The sequence below is a fragment of the Bombina bombina genome, chromosome 5, assembly GCF_027579735.1.
Source record: "Bombina bombina isolate aBomBom1 chromosome 5, aBomBom1.pri, whole genome shotgun sequence".
NCBI classification, from domain to species: domain Eukaryota; kingdom Metazoa; phylum Chordata; class Amphibia; order Anura; family Bombinatoridae; genus Bombina; species Bombina bombina.
Window position 1 is genome coordinate 1,093,994,178 of NC_069503.1, and position 23,156 is coordinate 1,094,017,333.

Genomic DNA, 23,156 nt, shown 5'->3' on the forward strand with positions numbered 1-23,156 from the left:
GTTCGCCTGCTTATTGAAGTCTATGGAGGTTCGTCCGGTTCGCCCGTAAGTCCGCGAAATCACTAGGTATATTGTATATAAACTCACCTCATTATACAGCACAGCATATTCATCAGATTATACACATTATTATATAGTGCAGCATGTTAACTATTAGTGTATATAGATATCCCATCATTATACAGCACATCATATTCATTACAGTATATATACTTATATTTATACATAACAGTGTACTCATCAGGGTATATTGTATACAGGGCCGGACTGGGAATAAAATGTAGAATAAAAATATGAAGACCAGCCCTATTTTCTGTTGAGTTAGCAAAATGCGCATCCCCTATTTTTCTCAAAGGGGATTATTCCTTCCCCCAATGTTTTTTTTCAGAATTAAATGATATTAGTTTGTATTTTAAAAAGTGCCAGATTGTTGTTATATAGGATCCCTACAACCCAATTACATCCATTAATCACCTCTTCAAATTGTAGCTTAACAGCTTCAGCTGCTGCAGCCCACCCGGAAATCTCCTGGTAGCCTGGTAGGCCAATTCGGCCTTGAGTGTATATGGCACAGTGTATAAATACTTAGTATCATTATAAAGTGCAGCTGTCACGCCGGTCTGTTTCAGCGGCGGCTCAGCGTTCTCTTCTCATGGTCGTTGCCATTGTTGTGGCAGTTGTTATGGTGATAATGTCATCGCCGCACGCTGTCTACTTCCTCTGATTGCCCAAGTATAGGTGTTACTGTGTGTACTCCTGGTGTTATTGTGTGTACTCCTATTGCTTATTTCTACTGTATTGCTGGATTGCCTATTGATACTGAACTCTGCCTGTCTGACCACTCGGCCTGTTTAACCCCTGAATTGCTGGATTGCCTAATTGATACTGAACTCTGCCTGTATGACTAATCCGCCTGTTTAACCCCTGTATTGCCTGATTGTCTAATTGATACTGAACTCTGCCTGTCTGACCACTCTGCCTGTTTAACCCCTGAATTACTGGATTGCCTTACTACTACTGAACTCTGCTTGCCTCTGACCACTCTTCTGATTAACCCCTGAACTGCTGTTACTGTGGATTTGCCTGCATGTCGCCGAACTCTGCTTGCCTGACTACTCTCCAGTTATTCCCTGTAGTGCCGAGAAGAATTGACCATCTACTGAGAGTACTGTTACCTTATTTACTTATCTATTCTCTTGTTCTGGGATATTTCCTTATCCTTTCACTTGATGCCGGAATAAGAAGACTACTGGCCACATTTGGCCTTATAGGGAAATATCCCATGAGCGTTACATTATACTTGGGCCATGGACCCAAATGAGGTAGCTAGAGCAATCTCTCTTCAGGGACAGATGCTGGTAACCCATGCCTCACATCTGCAGAGCCTGGATTCCAAATTGGAGACTATTACTATCATGATCTCCTGCTTTGTTGCAGAGAAGAATGCTGCACCTGTTGCCACACAGCCTGTCCTTACAGCTAGTACCGCAACCTCCTCCCTGCTTCTGGTAGCATACCCTGGATACCGTTACCTGACAAGTTTGATGGCACTACCGACTGCAGAGGTTTTCTCAACCAGTGCAGACTGCATTTCTGCAATGACCCTCATAGCTTCCAGTCTCATCAGTCAAAGGTTACATTTATTATTTATTTGTTGAAAGACAAGGCTCTAGGCTGGGTCTCATCCCTCTTGGAACAGAGTGTTCAACTCCTGAACGATGCTGATAACTTCATTTCTACATTATTTTCCGTATTTGGGACTTCTGGCCGCATTTCTGCTGCAGAGTATTCTCTCTTGGATCTCCGTCACAGAGCAATAGATCTGTGGCACAGTACACCATTGAGTTTCGCACCTACGTGCTTGAGACCAGTTGGGATAGCAGTGCTCTCAAGGCAGCCTTCTGGAGACGCCTGCATGAATGCATCAAGGATTAATTCACTTATCGTGATGTCCCCACTTCCCTGGAATATTTTATTACACTCTGCATCAGTCTGGATTCTCGCTTTCAGGAAATACAAGCTGAGAGAGTGAGAACTTGCAGAATCCTTCCCTCTTGTCGTCCTACCTGTCCAGCCAATAGATTGCCCCCTACCCTTCCAGCACCTCCAGTTACCTCTGAAGAGGAACCTATGGATCTCTCTTCCCTTAAATCCTCAGAATCTGAAAGACCGAGAAGAAGGTGATTAAAACTGTGTTTCTATTGTGGTTCTAATGCACATCAACTGAAGAATTGTGATATAATGCTGGGAAAAGTCAATGCTTAGAGCATAAGAGTGGGGTACCTCTAAGCATGGCCACTACTTATTCCCCTCACTCTTCTCAGATCTTGGTACCTATTACCCTCACCTTTCTCTAGGACTCTGTTCACACTCAGGCCTTTATTGATTCAGGAGCAGCCGGAAATTTCCTAGATCAGTTTAATGACCAAGAAAAAAATGTAAAAAAATAACCACTCTGAATGGCACTCCCCTTGAATCAGGTTTAATCCATTTCGAACGAGCACCCCTAACCATGACTGTGGGGGTCCTACATTCTGAACAGTTGCAGTTTGATGTCATCCATTCTCCAGCACAACCAGTTATCCTTGGTCTTCCTTGGCTGCGTAAACACAATCCTCAATTTGACTGGACTGAAGGACAGTTGTCCTCCTGGGGTAAATCCTGTTTTCACTTATGCTTGGCTACGGTTACTCCACTACAACACATTCCTATAGCCAGCCTTCTGACCCCTTCTAACCTTCCCTAAGTATACGCAGACTTTACGGAGATCTTTGAAAAGAAAGCAGCTGATGTGCTACTACGTCACCGCCCTTACGACTGCAAAATTTACATTTTCCTGCAGCCCCACTTTCCAAAGGAAGGACTTATCCACTGTCCAAAGTTGAAACCAAGGCCATGGAAGAATATATTCAAGAGAACTTAGCTAAATGCTTAATTTGCCCTTCCTCCTCTCCTGCCGGGGCTGGGTTCTTTTTGTTGGTACAAAGGATGGTGGTCTGAGACCCTGTATCGACTACAGAGCCCTAAACAACATAATGATTAAGAATCGTTATCCTATTCCCTTGACGACTGAATTATATGAGTCACTCCAAAATGCAAACTACTTCACAAAATTTGATATTTGCAGGGCATACAACCTCATTCTCATCTTCCCGGGACATGAGTGGGAGACTGCCTTCAACATGAGATCAGGGCATTATGAGTACCATGTAATGCCTTTTGGCCTGTGCAATGCCCCTGCTGTCTTTCAAGCATTCATCAATGATGTCTTCTGCGACCTCCTTAATCATACTGTCATTGTATATTTGGACGATATCCTCATATTCTCCACCACCCTGGAAGAGCATCATGAGCATGTGAGACAGGTGCTTCTTCATCTCAGAGACAATTCTCTGGTAGCCAAGTTGGAGAAATGTTAATTCGATCAAGTCTGAATTCCATTCCTTGGATATATAATCTCCAAAGAAGGCCATGGATCTCACTAAGCTAACAGCAGTTCTGGAATGGCCTCAGGCCACCACATTGAAGGAGCTACAGAGATTATTGGGGTTTTCCAACTATTATCGCACATTTATAAAGAAATTCTCCAAGATTGTTGCTCCACTAAGCTGACTAAGCAGAACAGAAACTGTAAAAATTGCCCCCCAGTAGCTGTGGACACCTTCTCTCATCTGAAGACTGCCTTTTGTACTGCTCATGTGTTATGTCACCCTGATCCTGATTTACAGTGCACCTTAGAGGTTGATGGCTGAAGACTCTGAAATTGGAGCTGGTGCAGTCTTATCCTAAAGAAACCCTTCAACCTCCAAGTTGCATCCTGTGGCCTTTTTCTCTAAGCAGCTTTCCCCTGCAGAAAGGAATTACAACATTGGAAATCGTGAACTCCTAGCCATCAAGATGGCCCTTACTGAATGGCATCACTGGCTTGAGGGTACTACTAACCCCATTAAGATTCTCACGGATCACAAGAACCTTACGTATTTAGAGACAGCCCATTGACTCAATCCTTGACAGGCCAGGTGAGCCTTATTCTTTTTCCGTTTCAACTTTACAGTCTCTTACCTTCCTGAGATGAAAAATAAAAAGGCTGATTTGCTGTCCCGTCAGTTTCCTCAGTCTAATGACGCTTCTGAAGCTCCTATCAAATACATCATACCTCCCTCCTGTGTGATTGCTCAGCTCAAAACCTCTTCTTCAAAGACTGCAATGTGTCCAGTCAAAAAAAACTTCTGAAGCCCCGGCGGCTCCTGATATCCTTTATGTTCCTCCAAACCTTTGCTCAGGTCATCCTGGTTTAACAAGAACCTTTAAACTCCTTTCCCTACACGTTTGGTGGCCTATCATGAAGTCAGACTCTCAGGATTATGTAAAGGCTTGTCAGACTGTTATGACTGTTAATAAACCTCCCTTTTCTCTACCTCATGGCCTACTTCAACCATTGTCCATACCTAAACATCCATGGACACATAAAGCCATGGATTTTGTTGTAGATCTCCTTCCTTCTGACCATCATACAATCATCTGGGTTGTGGTGGATCGATTCTCCAAACTTGCTCATTTTGTACCTTTACCTAAGTTACCTACAGACCAAGAATGTCCACCCTTTTCCTTTTACACGTGGTACGGCTCCATGGTGTCCCCATAAATATTGTCTCTGACAGAGGACCTCAATTTATTTCTACCTTTTGGAGGAGCTTTTGCAAATTGCTTGGAACCACTGTTTCTTTGTCCTCTGGTTATTACCCCCAGACTAACGGGTAGACAGAGAGTATCACTCAGGACCTTGAAGCTTATCTCAGAACATATGTCAATTCACAGCATACTAATTGGTCCGGGTTGTTACCCCTAGCTGAACTGGCTAAGAACACCCATTGGCATTCTTCTCTATGATGCTCTCCTTTCCAGGTTGCAGCTGGTTATCAACCTTGTGTCTTCCCTCTTTCCACACAGTCTACAGGAGTTCCTGCTGCAGAATATCACTTTACTGATCTCACTACCCATTGGCATTGTATTCGATCTTAGTTAGGTTCAGCTGTCTCCAGATGCACAGTGACACCATCTGCAGCAAGATGATGTTGTAGGTCTTTGGAAGTGGTCTCTGGGCTGTTTTTGACTGTTCTCACCATTCTTTGCCTTTGCCTCTCCGATATTTTACAAGAACTGTGCCTGTGGTCTTCCAGTTCCTCAATATGTTCCTCAGAGTGGACACTGACAACTTAAATCTATGCTATAGATTTTTGTAGCCTTCCCTTAAACCATAATGTTGAACAATCCCCTTAAACCATAATGTTGAACAATCTTAGTTTTCAGGTCATTTCAGAGTTGTTTTGAGGCCCCCATGTTGCCACTCTTTAGAGGAGAGTCAAAGAGAACAACAACTTGCAATTGGCCACCTTAAATACCTTTCTTATGATTGGATGCACCTGTCTATGAAGTGCAAGGCTTAATGGGCTCACCAAACCAATTGTGTGTTCCAATTAATCAGTGCTAGGTAGTTACAGATATTCAAATCAACAAAATGACAAGGGTGCCCGAATGTATGCACCTGTCTAATTTTGTTTTAATGCATATTGCACATTTTCTGTTAATCCAATAAACATAATTTCACTACTGAAATATTACTGTGTCCTTCAGTTATTTGATAGATCAAAATGAAATTGCTGATCCAAACACCCAATTATTTAGAAATGAAAATCATGGAAATTGTCAGGGGTGCCTAAACTTTTGCATACAACTGTATATTGCTTTTAATTGAGTTAACTTGGGGGGGGGGGGGTCCATAAATGTTTTTGCACCAGGACACTCATTCTAGAAAATTGTGATTGACCTCTATTTGTTTAACCCCAGAAATGGAGTTAAACACATATGTAATGTCCTGCTCAGGTCACGGTGCAGTAACCATTGCTGAGCCAATTAGAAGGGGAAGTGCATAACCCCCTAATTATATGCTGCCTATATCTCTTGCAGCTTTTGAAGTGCGTCTTAACCTACACTTGTGCTCATAATTTTACATACCCTGGCAGAATTAATGATTTCTTGGCCATTTTTCAGAGAATATGAATGATAACACAAACACTTTTCTTTCACTCATGGTTAGTGTTTGGCTGAAGCCATTTATTATCAAGCAACTGTGTTTACTCTTTTTAAATCATAATGACAACAGAAACTACCCAAATGAACCTGAAGTTTACATACCCTGGTGATTTTGACCTAATAACATGCACACAAGTTGACAAAAAGGGGTTTGAATGGCTATTAAAGGTGACCATCCTCACCTGTTATCTGTTTTCTTGTAATTAGTGTGTGTGTATAAAAGGTCAATGAGTTTCTGGACTCCTGACAGACCCTTGCATCTTTCATCCAGTGCTGCACTGACGATTCTGGATTCTGAGTCAATGGGAAAGCAAAAGAATTGTCAAAGGATCTGCGGGAAAAGGTAGTTGAACTGTATAAAACAGGAAAGGGATATAAAAATATATCTAAGGAATTGAGAATGCAAATCAGCAGTGTTCAAACTCTAATCAAGAAATGGAAAATGAGGGGTTCTGTTTGATAACATACTGCATTCATCTTGCCATCAATTCTGACCAAATTTCCTGCGCCTTTGTAGCTCACACTTCCCCAAAACATCAGCTATCCACCTCCGTGTTTCACAGTAGGAATGTTGTACCTTTCACCATAGGCCTTGTTGACTCCTCTCCAAATGTAGCGTTTATGGTTGTGACCAAAAAGCTACATTTTGATCTCATCACTCCAAATGACTTTGTGCTAGAAGGTTTGAGGCTTGTCTCTGTGCTGTTTAGTATATTGTAAGCAGGATACTTTGTAGCATTTGCATAGTAATAGCATTTTTTCTGGCGACTCGACCATGCAGCTCATCTTTCTTCAAGTGCCTCCTTATTGTGCATCTTGAAACAGCCACACCACATGTCCTGTATTCCACCTGAAGTTATTTGTGGGTTTGTCTTTGCATCCATGACTCAGAATCCAGAAACATCAGTGCAGCACTGGATGAAAGATGCAAGAGTCTGTCAGGAGTAGTGATGTCCCGAACTGTTCGCCGCGAACGGTTCACAGCGAACATAGCTTGTTCGCGTTCGCGTTTGTGGGCGAAAACATGGCGATGTTCGATCCGCCCCTATGTGTCATCATTGTAGAAAATTTGACCCTTTATCTCACAGCCGCCTGACACATTAGAGCCAATCAACATCAGACACTCCCTCACAGACACTCCCAGCTACTCGGAATCCGCCATTTTAGACTCATAAGTTATAACGACCTTGCTTTTTTAATGAGAGGACGTGTTGTGTTTTTGCTCCTGACATTAATAGGAAAAACATAGCTAGGCTAGTGTATTTACAGTCCAGAAGGACTCCACTCATCTCTGCTGCAAGCACAGCACCCCAAAAAGCCCTTTTTAGGGCTATATTTCGTGCCGTTTTTTTTTTTCTATTTTTTTTATTAGCATTTGCCTGGCTTTTCATATGCTGTGACTACTGCCACCACTGATATCTCCCTAACAACATTAGTTTAAATTTAACTAACCCAAAAATTTAATTATTTTTCTAGTCTAATTTTTTTTCATTTTCTATCAGGCCAGTGTCACACAGCATATACTCTGGTTCATTGCTCTGTGCCAGCCAGCAGCCACCAGTGTTAATAATCATTTACAACATTATTTTAAATTTAAAAAAAAAAATAAAAAAAAATATTTTGCTAATGTAATCTAATTACATTTACTATCAAGCCTGTGTCTGTCATGCTCACTCAGAATTAATATACCTCCTTTTTTTCAGTCTTTTGGTTAATTGGTCTGTGCCAGGCAGCCACCCAGCACTCATATATATTCTTCTTCACCTTAATTTTAATATAAAAAAAAAAAAGTTTAAATTTGTTTGCTAGTGTAATCTAATATAATTTTCTATCCGGCCTGTGTGTTTTGCTGACATAGAGAGCCTACTGTGTTTACTTGCTGCCCTCCCTAGTCTATGAGCCACTACTCATATGTGTTTAACCTTTTTTTAATTCCCCCCCCAAAAAATAATTTCAATCATTTTTCTAGTGTAATCTAATAGTATTTTCTATCAGGCGTGTGTGTATCCGACTTACAGAGCCTACTGTTTTCAATAGCTGCCCTTCCAAGGCTATCAGCCACGACTCATATGTATGTGCTTAACCTTTTTCTTAAAATTTCCAAAAAAAAGTCTTTATGCTAGTGTAATCTAATTGTATTTTCTATCAGGCCTGTGTCTAACTGTCTATCTGACTTACACAGCATACTGTTGTTATAATTGCTGCCCTACGTAGCAGCCAGCCAGTGCGACCACTCATAGAGTCATATGTGCATTGCACTTCTTAACATAATTTTAATATTAAAATCTAAAATGTTAAAATATTTTGCTAGTGTAATCTAACTTAATTTTCTATCAGTCCTGTGTTTTTGTGACTTACACAGCATACTGTGTTAAATTGCTGCCCTACCTACCATCCACGACTCATATCTGCCAGCCTGTCTGCCAGGCCCAAGTAGCCAATTAGTGGCACCAATCACAATTCTTGTAACAGTAATTAAAAAAAAAATCATAATTTTTTGGACTGCAAATATTCAGTCTCCTAGTGCCATTGAATTTCATTTACCTCCTGCCTGCCACTGCCAGCCTTTTGTGCCAGGCCGTCTAGCCAACTATTTACACCAATCATAATTGTTGTCACAGACATTATAGTTAGTAATTTAAATAAAACATTTTTTTAGTGTTGATCTTAATCCTCAGTTTGCTCGTGCCCTAGAATTGCACTTTTCTACTGCATTCCAAGCCTGTGTGCCAGGCCTACTTGAAAAATATTTACACCAATCATAGTTGTTGTGACAGTATTATTAATAATTAAAAATCTAAATTGTTGGTAATAGTTGTTGTGAATCCTCAGTTTGCTCGTGCCAGTGAATAGCACTTTCCTCCTGCCTTGCAGCCTGCTGTGTGCCCGGCCCACCTAGCCAATTATTGCCAGCAATCATATTTCTTTTAACAGTATTGCAAAAATTGTCAATCATCACTGTTTTGACTGTCAGTAATCAGTCTCCTAGTGTCCTTGAATTGCATTTACCTCCTGCCTGCCAGCCTTTTGTGCCAGGCCGTCTTTCCAACTATTTACACCAATCATAATTGTTGTCACAGTATAGTTACAAATTAAAATTAAAAAAATTCTTGATTGTTGATGATCTTAATCCTCAGTTTGCTCGTGCCCTAGAATTGCACTTTTTTACTTCCTTCCAAGACTGTGTGCCAGGCCTACTTGAAAAATATTTACACCAATCATATTTGTTGTGACAGTATTCTAATAATTAAAAATTAAAATTTTTGGTAATAGTTGTTGTGAATCCTCAGTTTGCTGGTGCCATTGAATAGCACTTTCCTCCTGCCTTGCAGCCTGCTGTGAGCCAGGCCCACCTAGCCAATTGTTGTCAGCAATCATATTTCTGTTAACAGTATTGCAAAAATTGTCAATCATCACTGTTTAGACTGTCAGTAATCAGTCTCCTAGTGTCCTTGAATTGCATCTACCTCCTGCCTGCCATCCTTTTGTGCCAGGCCGTCTTGCCAACTATTTACACTAATCCTAATTTTTTGTCACAGTATAGTTACTAATTAAAATTAAAAAAAATCTTGATTGTTGATGATCTTAATCCTCAGTTTGCTCGTGCCCTTTGAAGGGCCTTAGGAAGACTGAGCCAAGGTTGGATTGTAGTATTTGGTTAGGCTAATCATGATGGCCATGTAGACCACCACCGAGAGTCCTGGAAGTAACAGGGATGATGAGATGAAAGTGCTAAGAATAGTACTACTTGAAAAAACAGAGTTAGCCATGGTTGTTAATCCAAGACCTCTTGGATTTATTTTTGTATTGGGTGCGGCTAATCATGCAGGCCATATAGAGCTGCCACCATTCGGTGTTGTATCAGCTATAAAAATAATAAGAACTGTACTATCAAAATACAGACAATGAAGGGCCTATGAAGACTGAGCAAAGGTTGGATTGTAGTATTTTGTTCGGCTAATCAGGATGGCCATGTAGACCACCCGTAACAGGGATGAAAGTGCTAAGAATAGTACTAATTGAAACAACCGAGTTAGCCATGGGTGTTAGTCTAAGACCACTCTGCTTTTTTTTGGGTTTGGGTGCAGCTAATCATGAAGGCCAGATAGACCTGCCACCATTTGGTGTTGTAACAGGTATTAAACTGCAAAGAACAGTACTACTTAACACAACCTACTTACCATGGGTCCCAGAGCATATGTTTGGTTGTTATATTTTGTAAGGGTAATCATGCAGGCCATATAGACCTCCACCAATAGGGTGAGTATGAGTAACAGCTATTAAAATGCGAAGGACATTACTAATTAACACAACATAGTTACCATGGGTCGCATACCAAGAGCAGATGTCTTATTATTATATTTTGTATGGGTAATCATCGAGGCTGTATAGACCTCACCAAATAGGGGGAGTTACAGAGATTAAAGTGCTAAGAATGGTAGTACTTAAAACACAACCTATTATTATAATTTTTAAGGGTAATCTGGCAGGCCATATATAACACCCCCGATAGGGGGGGGGACAGGGATTAAAGTGCTAAGAAAAGTACTAATTAACACAAACTAGTTGGGTCCAAGAACGCATGTTTAATTATTAGACTTTATTAGGGTAATTATATATCTAACAAATATATCTATTTCTCTTCTATCGATTCTATCTAACTATCAATCTATGTATATCTATCTATCCTATCTATCAATCTATCTTCTGTCCGGGATGTTTTGAGACAGCCACTTTGGGAATGTTAGTTGATTTAGACCCATTATGGCTTAAAAGCAGACTCTGCATAAACTATGTAATTTTCCATGGGAGTTTTGCCAGGGATCCCCCTCCAGCATGCGACAGTCCAGGTGTTAGTACCCTTGAAACAACTTTTCCATCACTATTGTGGCCAGAAAGTTTTTAGGTTTTAAAGTTTGCCTGCCTATTGAATTCAAGAAGGAAGTTCAAGTCCGCCGTTCGCGAACCGAAAATTTTAGGTTCGCGACATCACTAGTCAGGAGTCCAGAAACTCATTGACCTTTTATACACACACACTAAGTACAAGCAAACAGATCACAGGTGAGGATGGTTACCTTTAATAGCCATTCAAACCCAAGTTTTTGTGTTATCATTCATATTCTCTGAAAAATGGCCAAGAAGTAATACATTCTACCAGGGTATGTAAACTTATAAGCACAACTGTATGTGTTTAATCCCGTTAGAAATGCTTATCAAATTATTTGCATATAAAAAAGCTTGCCATAGACCTTAATGAGGATTTTTTCAGAAATAATCATTAGATAAACTGTCCTAATAGATTGTGATCTACCCCATTTAACTCAAAGATCAGCATCTTTTGCAAGTTCCCAGTTTTACTCTTGGAGCCTAGAAAGGTGCATAGTCACTGTAATATAGCTTACCTATCATTAAAGCTTGTACATAAAAGCATATATACCAATCTGCAAAGTACACTCTGAAATTGGTACCTTGTGGGTGTGTTTGAGGTCTCTATGCTTAAAACATAAGTGAATTTTTATGTTCTGCCCCTGCACATTATTGCCCTTTAAGTATACGTATATGTTTCTAAATGGAGTTAGATTTATTTTATAAGCACTTGAACTTTTATGAAATATTTTCATAGTTTGTTCATATGCAATGCATGGAATATTATGTCTTAAAATAGTACTATTTATAGCTCTCACTACTGACAAACATTCAAAGAAAGATGTTAAGGATCAACTTTAACAGTCAAGGCTACAAGTAGAGTTCTTCAGACCTGTCATGCCATTGTAGGATGATTAGGTTATTTTTAAACACAGTGCCTAATGAGGCAAGGCATTTTATTCTTCTATAATCTACATTGTTTCCATTTAGCCAAAAAACGTCATTCAGCTTTATGAGCTAGAATGTATATAAAATACAGAAGACGTTTCATGGGTCCATTAAAGGTCTTTTTAATTGTTATTTAAAGGTTCATTCTAAAGCAAAATAAAAAGGTGTGTTCTAAATTGGTGCATTACTGACTATAGCTTACTATACATTCAACCCCTGCAAATGAAACACATCAAGGCCAGATTAATGCTTTCACAGGAACTAGGTCATTTTGCTTCCCTGGGACCCTTTTTGCACAGTAAGTAAATAAATTTATATATTTTACTATTGTGTTTGTATAACATCAACAATAATCCAGGCTGGATAATATTCTTTGGTCAAAGTATGCATCTCACTTTATTATAAGAAAGAAACTTTGCTTAGTGGGCCTCGTATCCACCATAATCCAGATGTTGCCTATGGCCAAACTCTGGCATCATTAAATGGGGGGGGGGGTGAAGGAGGTCACCGGCCCCACCTGAATAAAGGCTTGTCCCTTTGTGCGGCCACCTCACCCCATGATCTGAGTCTGAACCTCTGGTACAGTGCGTTCTAACACTGCTGTCATAAAACGACGGGTAGTGTCACTGACAAATAGATAAGGGGCAAGGCTGGACTATGAGGGGACTTTTAGGACTTCAGTAGACATTTTATTAATAATTTAACTAGTAAATTTTCATCTATTTAGATTAGTGAGTTTAAATGTGAGGAGAAAAAAAAAGCATTTTCTTTGTTCCCAAAAGTAATTTATTTTCTTCTAATTTCAAAAGAAATTAAAATATTTTGTATGCCCCTAAAAAGTATTACAGGCACTAGACACTGTGCCTACTGTGCCCACTGTCTAATGTATACGTAAAGTCCCGATCTTTAACTGCCGCTCATTGGCTCATCTTGTCATGTCCTGCTTGAGAGCTGCAGTTCTTGCAGCTCACAAAAGGGGCTTTTTCTATGTGTTTAAAACTTTTGAGGGCATTAGATGCATAGTAAGCTAAGATAAGTGATGCGAAAAACACATGCTTTAATAATTTAGGACAGTGATAGTATATTTCCTTACACATTGAGCACAGATCAATATTTTAAAAGCTTTACTGATGGGTAGCTTATAAATATACAGTATGGCTATGAAAAACATAATGTAACAAATTTCCTAAAAATGTCCGCTGGCAGAGGGTGTCAGTTGTAGGTAAGCTTGCATGGTACCATCTTCCTGCTTTTCTCTACTCCAGATTTATTTGCCCACTCTCCAGAAGTTATCAAACTACACATTTTTAGTTCCATTTTTTTTTCTTCCTATGATGGGCTGAAAAAACTAGTGCAGAGGGCCACAAGTGGCCCTTGAACTGCCAGTTGGTCATCCCTGATTTAGAGCATTTCATATTTACATTAGAATGTCAATTTAATTTTTTTAAACAATATCTGTCAATATTTTTTTTTACAGAGAATCATAATCTTGTTTAACAAGAAAATATTTTCTACATCCTTCCATGTGATGCCCTAGAGTAATGCAGAAACTACTGCGTTATTGCTTGTAATTACTATTTAATCTAAAATAATGCAGAGAACTCAGTGTTCAGCTCAAAGGTCCAATGATATCATTTTGTAGCATATAGCATCTCCAGCAAAACCCTTTGACAAATAATAGTCAGTATGTAAACTAAAATGGAAAGAGTATCTATAAATAAACATTTTAATTCACCATTATTGATTAAAGTACATCAAGACCTTGTAAATAGAGGTAACCTGAAAACTGTCACAATGTTAAACAATCTATCTATGCACAGCAAATTAGCAAACTGGCCCACAATAGTTAGTGCAATTAAAGGGATATGTAACAGTCTTTTTCAGTATTGTAATAAAAAAAACACTAAGTAGTATCTTATACTTAATAGAAAGCATTGCAATATGTATTATTCATAATTTTAAATGGATTTTACCTTTTTTTTTAACTTAACTTATTTATATTTGGCTAGATTATGAGCACATACGCATTGCATGGAAGTTTTACCCTCAATAGAGCGAGCTTCCATAGGATCAAATGGGAGCCTTGCTCTCAATGCCATGAGACACAGCATAAGAACCTAGTGCGATAAATTAGCACTCCATTTGTAATCTAGCCCATAGTGTCCATTACTTCCTGTTACAGCCCTAAAAAGAGGCTTAAGTCTCTACAAGAAGGCATTTAAAGCTTGATGTCATAATACTTCTATAGTAACCTGAACTGGTTTAGTATTAAGTGAATAGTAGATAAACAGGTAGTCAGATTTGCCCATGCTCAGAAGAGGCATGAAATGCAACATATATTACCAACATGTCATCTCTCAAGGGCTACACTTAGAATTTATACGTGCTCATTTTGCAAGAAAACAAGTAAGTTGTTTGCTAGTTATTTACATACTCTGGGCCAGATTACAAATGGTGTGCTATTTAGCGCTTTTGCTCAAGCATAAACTTTGCTAGAAGCTTTTTTTGCATGTCAGGTAGTGAGTGCATTACAATTTGAAAGTAAAACCGACACCCGCTATCCAAAGGATTGCAATATTTTGCCCGTGTTAAGGTATTCTTCCCATAGAAGTCAATACAGAGCACTGAAAAAAAAAACCTAAAACATATTGCTTGCACGCTAACCCGACAGGAGTTAAGAATATTTCACATAACAATATTCTTTACTTACAGGACAATGTTATTTTTATTGTAAGAACATATACATATACAGGGAGTGCAGAATTATTAGGCAAGTTGTATTTTTGAGGATTAATTTTATTATTGAACAACAACCATGTTCTCAATGAACCCAAAAACTCATTAATATCAAAGCTGAATAGTTTTGGAAGTAGTTTTTAGTTTGTTTTTAGTTATAGCTATTTTAGGGGGCTATCTGTGTGTGCAGGTGACTATTACTGTGCATAATTATTAGGCAACTTAACAAAAAAAAAATATATACCCATTTCAATTATTTATTTTTACCAGTGAAACCAATATAACATCTCAACATTCACAAATATACATTTCTGACATTCAAAAACAAAACAAAAACAAATCAGTGACAATATAGCCACCTTTCTTTGCAAGGACACTCAAAAGCCTGCCATCCATGGATTCTGTCAGTGTTTTGATCTGTTCACCATCAACATTGCGTGCAGCAGCAACCACAGCCTCCCAGACACTGTTCAGTGAGGTGTACTGTTTTCCCTCCTTGTAAATCTCACATTTGATGATGGACCACAGGTTCTCAATGGGGTTCAGATCAGGTGAACAAGGAGGCCATGTCATTAGATTTTCTTCTTTTATACCCTTTCTTGCCAGCCACACTGTGGAGTACTTGGATGCGTGTGATGGAGCATTGTCCTGCATGAAAATCATGTTTTTCTTGAAGGATGCAGACTTCTTCCTGTACCACTGCTTGAAGAAGGTGTCTTCCAGAAACTGGCAGTAGGACTGGGAGTTGAGCTTGACTCCATCCTCAACCCGAAAAGGCCCCACAAGCTCATCTTTGATGATACCAGCCCAAACCAGTACTCCACCTCCACCTTGCTGGCGTCTGAGTCGGACTGGAGCTCTCTGCCCTTTACCAATCCAGCCACGGGCCCATCCATCTGGCCCATCAAGACTCACTCTCATTTCATCAGTCCATAAAACCTTAGAAAAAACAGTCTTGAGATATTTCTTGGCCCAGTCTTGACGTTTCAGCTTGTGTGTCTTGTTCAGTGGTGGTCGTCTTTCAGCCTTTCTTACCTTGGCCATGTCTCTGAGTATTGCACACCTTGTGCTTTTGGGCACTCCAGTGATGTTGCAGCTCTGAAATATGGCCAAACTGGTGGCAAGTGGCATTTTGGCAGCTGCACGCTTGACTTTTCTCAGTTCATGGGCATTTATTTTGCACCTTGGTTTTTCCACACGCTTCTTGCGACCCTGTTGACTATTTTGAATGAAACGCTTGATTGTTCGATGATCATGCTTCAGAAGCTTTGCAATTTTAAGAGTGCTGCATCCCTCTGCAAGATATCTCACTATTTTTGACTTTTCTGAGCCTGTCAAGTCCTTCTTTTGACCCATTTTGCCAAAGGAAAGGAAGTTGCCTAATAATTATGCACACCTGATATAGGGTGTTGATGTCATTAGACCACACCCCTTCTCATTACAGAGATGCACATCACCTAATATGCTTAATTGGTAGTAGGCTTTCGAGCCTATACAGCTTGGAGTAAGACAACATGCATAAAGAGGATGATGTGGTCAAAATACTCATTTGCCTAATAATTCTGCACACAGTATATATATATATATATATATATATATATATATCAGGGGCGTATTATGGCTTAGGCCAACAATGCCGGTGCCTAGGGCAGCAGATTTGGGAGGGGCAGCACATCTGCCCTATTCTCTCTCTAAAAGCCAGCACACAGTACAGTGAGCAATAAGGTGCAGGCTTTTACAGAGAAGACAAGGCACGTGCGCTGATTAACATCACTCTTCACAGGCAGTGCTCCTTTAAACCGTTGCTTCATTGAGAGCCGCCAGCATTTTTGCAGTGGAAGCGTTCTTGGTGAGAAACTTGCCGGGGGATATGCTTACAAGGTGAGGCTGGAGGAGAAGAGCTTGTGCCGATATACTGCCTCCCTTTGTCAGCTGTGGTGGGTCTGCAAGAGCAGTGCTTATTGGAGGTCTTAGTAACTAACAGTATGTTTAAAATGTCTACCAGCGCTCAACCTCCTTCCTTATAGCTCCTGGAATGTAGGGTATCTAGCTGACCCTAAAGGGAACACAAATATAACAAATGGTCCAAGAGCGCCAAACTAGAGGCAAAGGAAGAATCTAACGATTGAATGATTATTACTCAAACATATGATTTATTATTATTCAAACATTTATTAACATATATTACCTAATGACATGGATCCATGTTACAAATAAACTAAAAATACAATAGAATATAGTTAAAACATGTACAAGATGTAATGTGGAAGCATATATAAAACAATATAAAAAACAATTCCAAATGCAAATGTCAATCGTTAAAATAAGTTAATGGGTAAACAAATAAGAGTCACGTGAAATGATCTCTATATTATAGAAAAAGGAAGTTCAATAGGTGATATAATCCCCTTGATTAAACATGATGGTAAAAATGATGGTAAAAAATCCAGTGAAAAAATCCAGTGATAAAAAGAAAATGAAAAAACAAACACAAAAATTAATTTGAATCTGTGAAGCAGTGGGAAGGTGTAAAATATAATATAGCGATCCCCAAAAAAGATAATGAAATGTAAATGTGTAAAAACCAAAAATATAAAATGTAAATGTGTAAAAACCAAAAATATCCAAAAATAGAAAAATGTGGAAAAATGTGAAAAAATGAGACTAAAATTAAAAATGGAAATAGTGCATCCAAATGTCAAATAGTAAAAAGATGGGTTTGTATACTCCAATTAGGTGTCAGTTAATGAATGTTAATGAGTGATCCTCCTTGTGAGTGTATCCGTGTGAGTGAAGATGATCTTTCCTTTCGCTGGATAATTGTATTTTTCTTTCTGTATTAACTTTAATAATTCCTGTAATTCAGAAAAATAACCTAGTGCAATAACATTTAAAACCATAAATGATAATGAAATAATGCTCACCAATTTTGTCAACGCGTTTCGGCCTATTTAACAGGCCTTTCTCAAGACTATCTTAAGGTGAGTGATGGTGGCTCAATTTATGTGTATCATAAACCAATGAGTGATCCGAATTTTAGCGCCAAAAATTCCTTAGCGCTAAACCGGAAGTGCTCTTATACTTCCTTTTTCGGGATTATTTTGTAATACACTTATATAGTTAGACTGTGTTTTTAATAATAATCTATTAATAAAGTTGGTAAGGATTCTTATTGAGCTAATGGAGAATATTTGTTTTGGCAATCATTCCTAATCTATATGCGTGGGCGTCGGACCGGAAGTGACGTAATGTCTATTTACTTTCAGTTATAGTAGGCTAATACGTATACTTCCGGTTTCGGTGTTGCGGTTATGCTATAGCAGTAAAACTGATTCAATGTGTCAAAGGTTACAAATAGATAAGCGTGCTTGCTCTAATGAGTACAACCAATATGTGACCTTAGTTCGATTAAAAAATAAGCCTGATGATGGGTGTTTGTTTTCACGATCACTCTGTTTCTATACATGTGAGCGTCGGACCGGAAGTAACGTAGTGTTTGTTTACTTCCGGTTATAATGAGCTATTTTGAGTGTTTCCGGTAGACATGTGCGGTTCGTTTCGGATTAATTCGGAAATTCGGTAAATTCGGTAAATTCGGAGATTCGGATCGATTCGGATTTCCGAATTAAAATACTTCCGAATCTACCGAATGAATCCGAAATAGCTGCCGTATCTCCGAATAAATCTGAATTAGCTCGTTAAGATTCGGCATTTCCCCATAGGAAACAATGGGAGTTTCGGCTGAAAAAAAACTAACACCGCAGCCCCATTGTTTCCTATGGGGAAACACTAAGTCTGCACCTAACACCCTAACATGTACCCCGAGTCTCTAAACACCCCTAATCTGACACTTATTAACCCCTAATCTGCTGCCTCCGCTATCGCTGACACCTGCATTATTTTATTAACCCCTAATCTGCCGACCGAATATCGCCGCCACCTACATTATAACTATTAACCCCTAATCTGCTGTCCCTAACACCGCCGACCCCTACATTATAGTTATTAACCCCTAATCTGCCCCCCCCAACGTCGCCGCAATCTAACTACAACTATTAACCCCTAATCTGCCGACCCGATATCGCCGCCGCCTACATTATAGCTATTAACCCCTAATCTGCTGTCCCTAACACCGCCGACCCCTACATTATAGTTATTAACCCCTAATCTGCCCCCCCAGCGTCGCCTCAATCTAACTACAAGTATTAACCCCTAATCTGCCGACCGCAAATCGCCGCCGCCTACATTATAGCTATTAACCTCTAATCTGCTGTCCCTAACACCGCCGACCCCTACATTATAGTTATTAACCCCTAATCTGCCCCCCCCCAATGTCGCCGCAATCTAACTACAAGTATTAACCCCTAATCTGCCGACCCGATATCGCCGCCGCCGCCTACATTATAACTATTAACCCCTAATCTGCTGTCCCTAACACCGCCGACCCCTACATTATAGTTATTAACCCCTAATCTGCCTCCCCCCAACGTCGCCACAATCTAACTACAAGTATTAACCCCTAATCTGCCGACCGCAAATCGCCGCCACTATAATAAATGTATTAACCCCTAAACCGCCGCACTCCCGCCTCGCAAACACTATAATACATTTTATTAACCCCTAATCTGCCCTCCCTAACATCGCCGCCACCTACCTACAATTATTAACCCCTAATCTCCCGCCCCCATCGTCGCCACTACTATAATAAGGTTATTAACCCCTAAACCTAAATCTAACCCTAACACTAACACCCCCTAACTTAAATATAATTTAAATAAAACGAAATAAGTTTACTATAGTTAAATAAATGAATCCTATTTAAAACTAAAGACTTACCTGTAAAATAAACCCTAAGATAGCTGCAATATAACTAATAGTTACATTGTAGCTATTTTAGCATTTTTTTTTATTTTACAGGCAACTTTGTATTTATTTTAACTAGGTACAATAGTTATTAAATAGTTAATAACTATTTAATAACTACCTAGCTAAAATAAATACAAATTTACCTGTAAAATAAATCCTAACCTAAGTTACAATTACACCTAACACTACACTATCATTAAATTAACTAAATAAATGATTCCTATTTAAAACTAAATACTTACCTGTAAAATAAACCCTAAGATAGCTGCAATATAACTAATAGTTACATTGTAGCTATTTTAGCATTTATATTTATTTTACAGGCAACTTTGTATTTATTTTAACTAGGTACAAAAGCTATTAAATAGTTATTGACTAATTAATAGCTACCTAGTTAAAATAATTACAAAATTACCTGTAAAATAAATCCTAACCTAAGTTACAATTAAACCTAACACTACACTGTCATTAAATAAATTAACTACAAGTACCTACAATTATCTACAATTAAATAAACTAAAGTACAAAACCCCCCCACTAAATTACAAAAAAAACCAAACACTAAATTACAAAAAATAAAAAAATATTACAAGAATTTTAAACTAATTACACCTAATCTAAGCCCCCTAATAAAATAACAAAGCCCCCCAAAATAAAAAAAAATGCCCTACCCTATACTAAATTACAAAAGTTAACAGCTCTATTACCTTACCAGCCCTGAACAGGGCCCTTTGCGGGGCATGCCCCAAAGAAAACAGCTCTTTTGCCTGTAAAAAAAAAACACAATCCCCCCCCCCACATTACAACCCACCACCCACATACCCCTACTCTAACCCAAACCCCCCTTAAATAAACCTAACACTACCCCCCTGAAGATCTCCCTACCTTGAGTCGTGTTCACCCAGCCGGGACGAAGTCTTCATCCGATGGGGCAGAAGAGGACATCCAGACCGGCAGAAGTCTTCATCCAAGCGGGGCAAGAAGAGGTCTTCCATCCATCATACAAGTACCAAAATACAAACAAACACTAAATTACCAAAAATAATAAAATATTACAATAATTTTAAACTAATTACACCTAATCTAAGCCCCCTACTAGCTATTAATATAGCTTCAATATAACTAATAGTTACATTGTAGCTATTTTAGGATTTATATGTATTTTACAGGCAACTTTGTATTTATTTTAACTAGGTACAATAGTTATTAAATAGTTAATAACTATTTAATAACTACCTAGCTAAAATAAATACAAATTTACCTGTAAAATAAATCATAACCTAAGTTACAATTACACCTAACACTACACTGTCATTAAATTAACTAAATAAATGAATCCTATATAAAACTAAAGACTTACCTGTAAAATACACCCTAATATAGCTGCAATATAACTAATAGTTACATTGTAGCTATTTTAGCATTTATATTTATTGTACAGGCAACTTTGTATTCATTTTAACTAGGTTCAATAGCTATTAAATAGATACTGACTATTTATTAGCTACCTAGTTAAAATAATTACAAAATTACCTGTAAAATAAATCCTAACCTAAGTTACAATTAAACCTAACACTACACTATCATTAAATAAATTAACTACAAGTACCTACAATTAAATACAATTAAAAAAACTAAACTAAAGTACAAACCCCCGCCCACTAAATTACAAAAAATAAAAAAAATATTACAAGAATTTTAAACTAATTACACCTAATCTAAGCCCCCTAATAAAATAACAAAGCCCCCCAAAATAAAAAAATGCCCTACCCTATACTAAATTACAAAAGTTAACAGCTCTATTACCTTACCAGCCCTGAACAGGGCCCTTTGCGGGGCATGCCCCAAAGAAAACAGCTCTTTTGCCTGTAAAAAAAAAACACAATCCCCCCCCCCACATTACAACCCACCACCCACATACCCCTACTCTAACCCAAACCCCCCTTAAATAAACCTAACACTACCCCCCTGAAGATCTCCCTACCTTGAGTCGTGTTCACCCAGCCGGGCCGAAGTCTTCATCCGATGGGGCAGAAGAGGACATCCAGACCGGCAGAAGTCTTCATCCAAGCGGGGCAAGAAGAGGTCTTCCATCCATCAGAAAAGTACAAAAAAACAAACAAACACTAAATTAGCAAAAATAATAAAATATTACAATAATTTTAAACTAATTACACCTAATCTAAGCCCCCTACTAGCTATTAATATAGCTACAATATAACTAATAGTTACATTGTAGCTATTTTAGGATTTATATTTATTTTACAGGCAACTTTGTATTTATTTTAACTAGGTACAATAGCTATTAAATAGTTAATAACTACCTAGCTAAAATAAATACAAATTTACCTGTAAAATAAACCCTAACCTAAGTTACAATTACACCTAACACTACACTGTCATTAAATTAACTAAATAAATTAATCCTATATAAAACTAAATACTTACCTGTAAAATAAACCCTAATATAGCTACAATATAACTAATAGTTACATTGTAGCTATTTTAGCATTTATATTTATTTTACAGGCAACTTTGTATTTATTTTAACTAGGTACAATAGCTATTACATAGTTATTGACTAATTAATAGCTACCTAGTTAAAATAATTACAAAATTACCTGTAAAATAAATCCTAACCTAAGTTACTATTAAACCTAACACTACACTATCATTAAATAAATTAACTACAAGTACCTACAATTAAATACAATGAAATAAACTAAACTAAAGTACAAAAAAAACAAACACTAAATTACAAAAAATAAAAAAAATTACAAGAATTTTAAACTAATTACACCTAATCTAAGCCCCCTAATAAAATAACAAAGCCCCCCAGAATAAAAAAATGCCCTACCCTATACTAAATTACAAAAGTAATCAGCTCTATTACCTTACCAGCCCTGAACAGGGCCTTTTGCGGGGCATGCCCCAAAGAAAACAGCTCTTTTGCCTGTAAAAAAAAACACAATACCCCCCCCACATTACAACCCACCACCCACATACCCCTACTCTAACCCAAACCCCCCTTAAATAAACCTAACACTACCCCCCTGAAGATCTCTCTACCGTGTCTTCACCCAGCGGGCCGAAGTCTTCATCCGATCGGGCAGAAGAGGACATCCAGACCGGCAGAAGTCTTCATCCAAGCGGGGCAAGAAGAGGTCTTCCATCCATCAGAAGTCTTGATCCAGGCGGCATCTTCTCTGTTCATCCATCCGGAGCGGAGCGGCAGCATCCTGAAGACATCCCACGCAGAGCATCCTCTTCTTTCTTGATCCGACGACTAGGTGACTGTACCTTTAAGTGACGTCATCCAAGATGGCGTCCCTTGAATTCCGATTGGCTGATAGGATTCTATCAGCCAATCGGAATTAAGGTAGGAAAAATCTGATTGGCTGATTCAATCAGCCAATCAGATTCAAGTTCAATCCGATTGGCTGATGGAATCAGCCAATCAGATTGACCTCGCATTCTATTGGCTGTTCCGATCAGCCAATAGAATGCGAGCTCAATCTGATTGGCTGATTGGATCAGCCAATCGGATTGAACTTGAATCTGATTGGCTGATTGAATCAGCCAATCAGATTTTTCCTACCTTAATTCCGATTGGCTGATAGAATCCTATCAGCCAATCGGAATTCAAG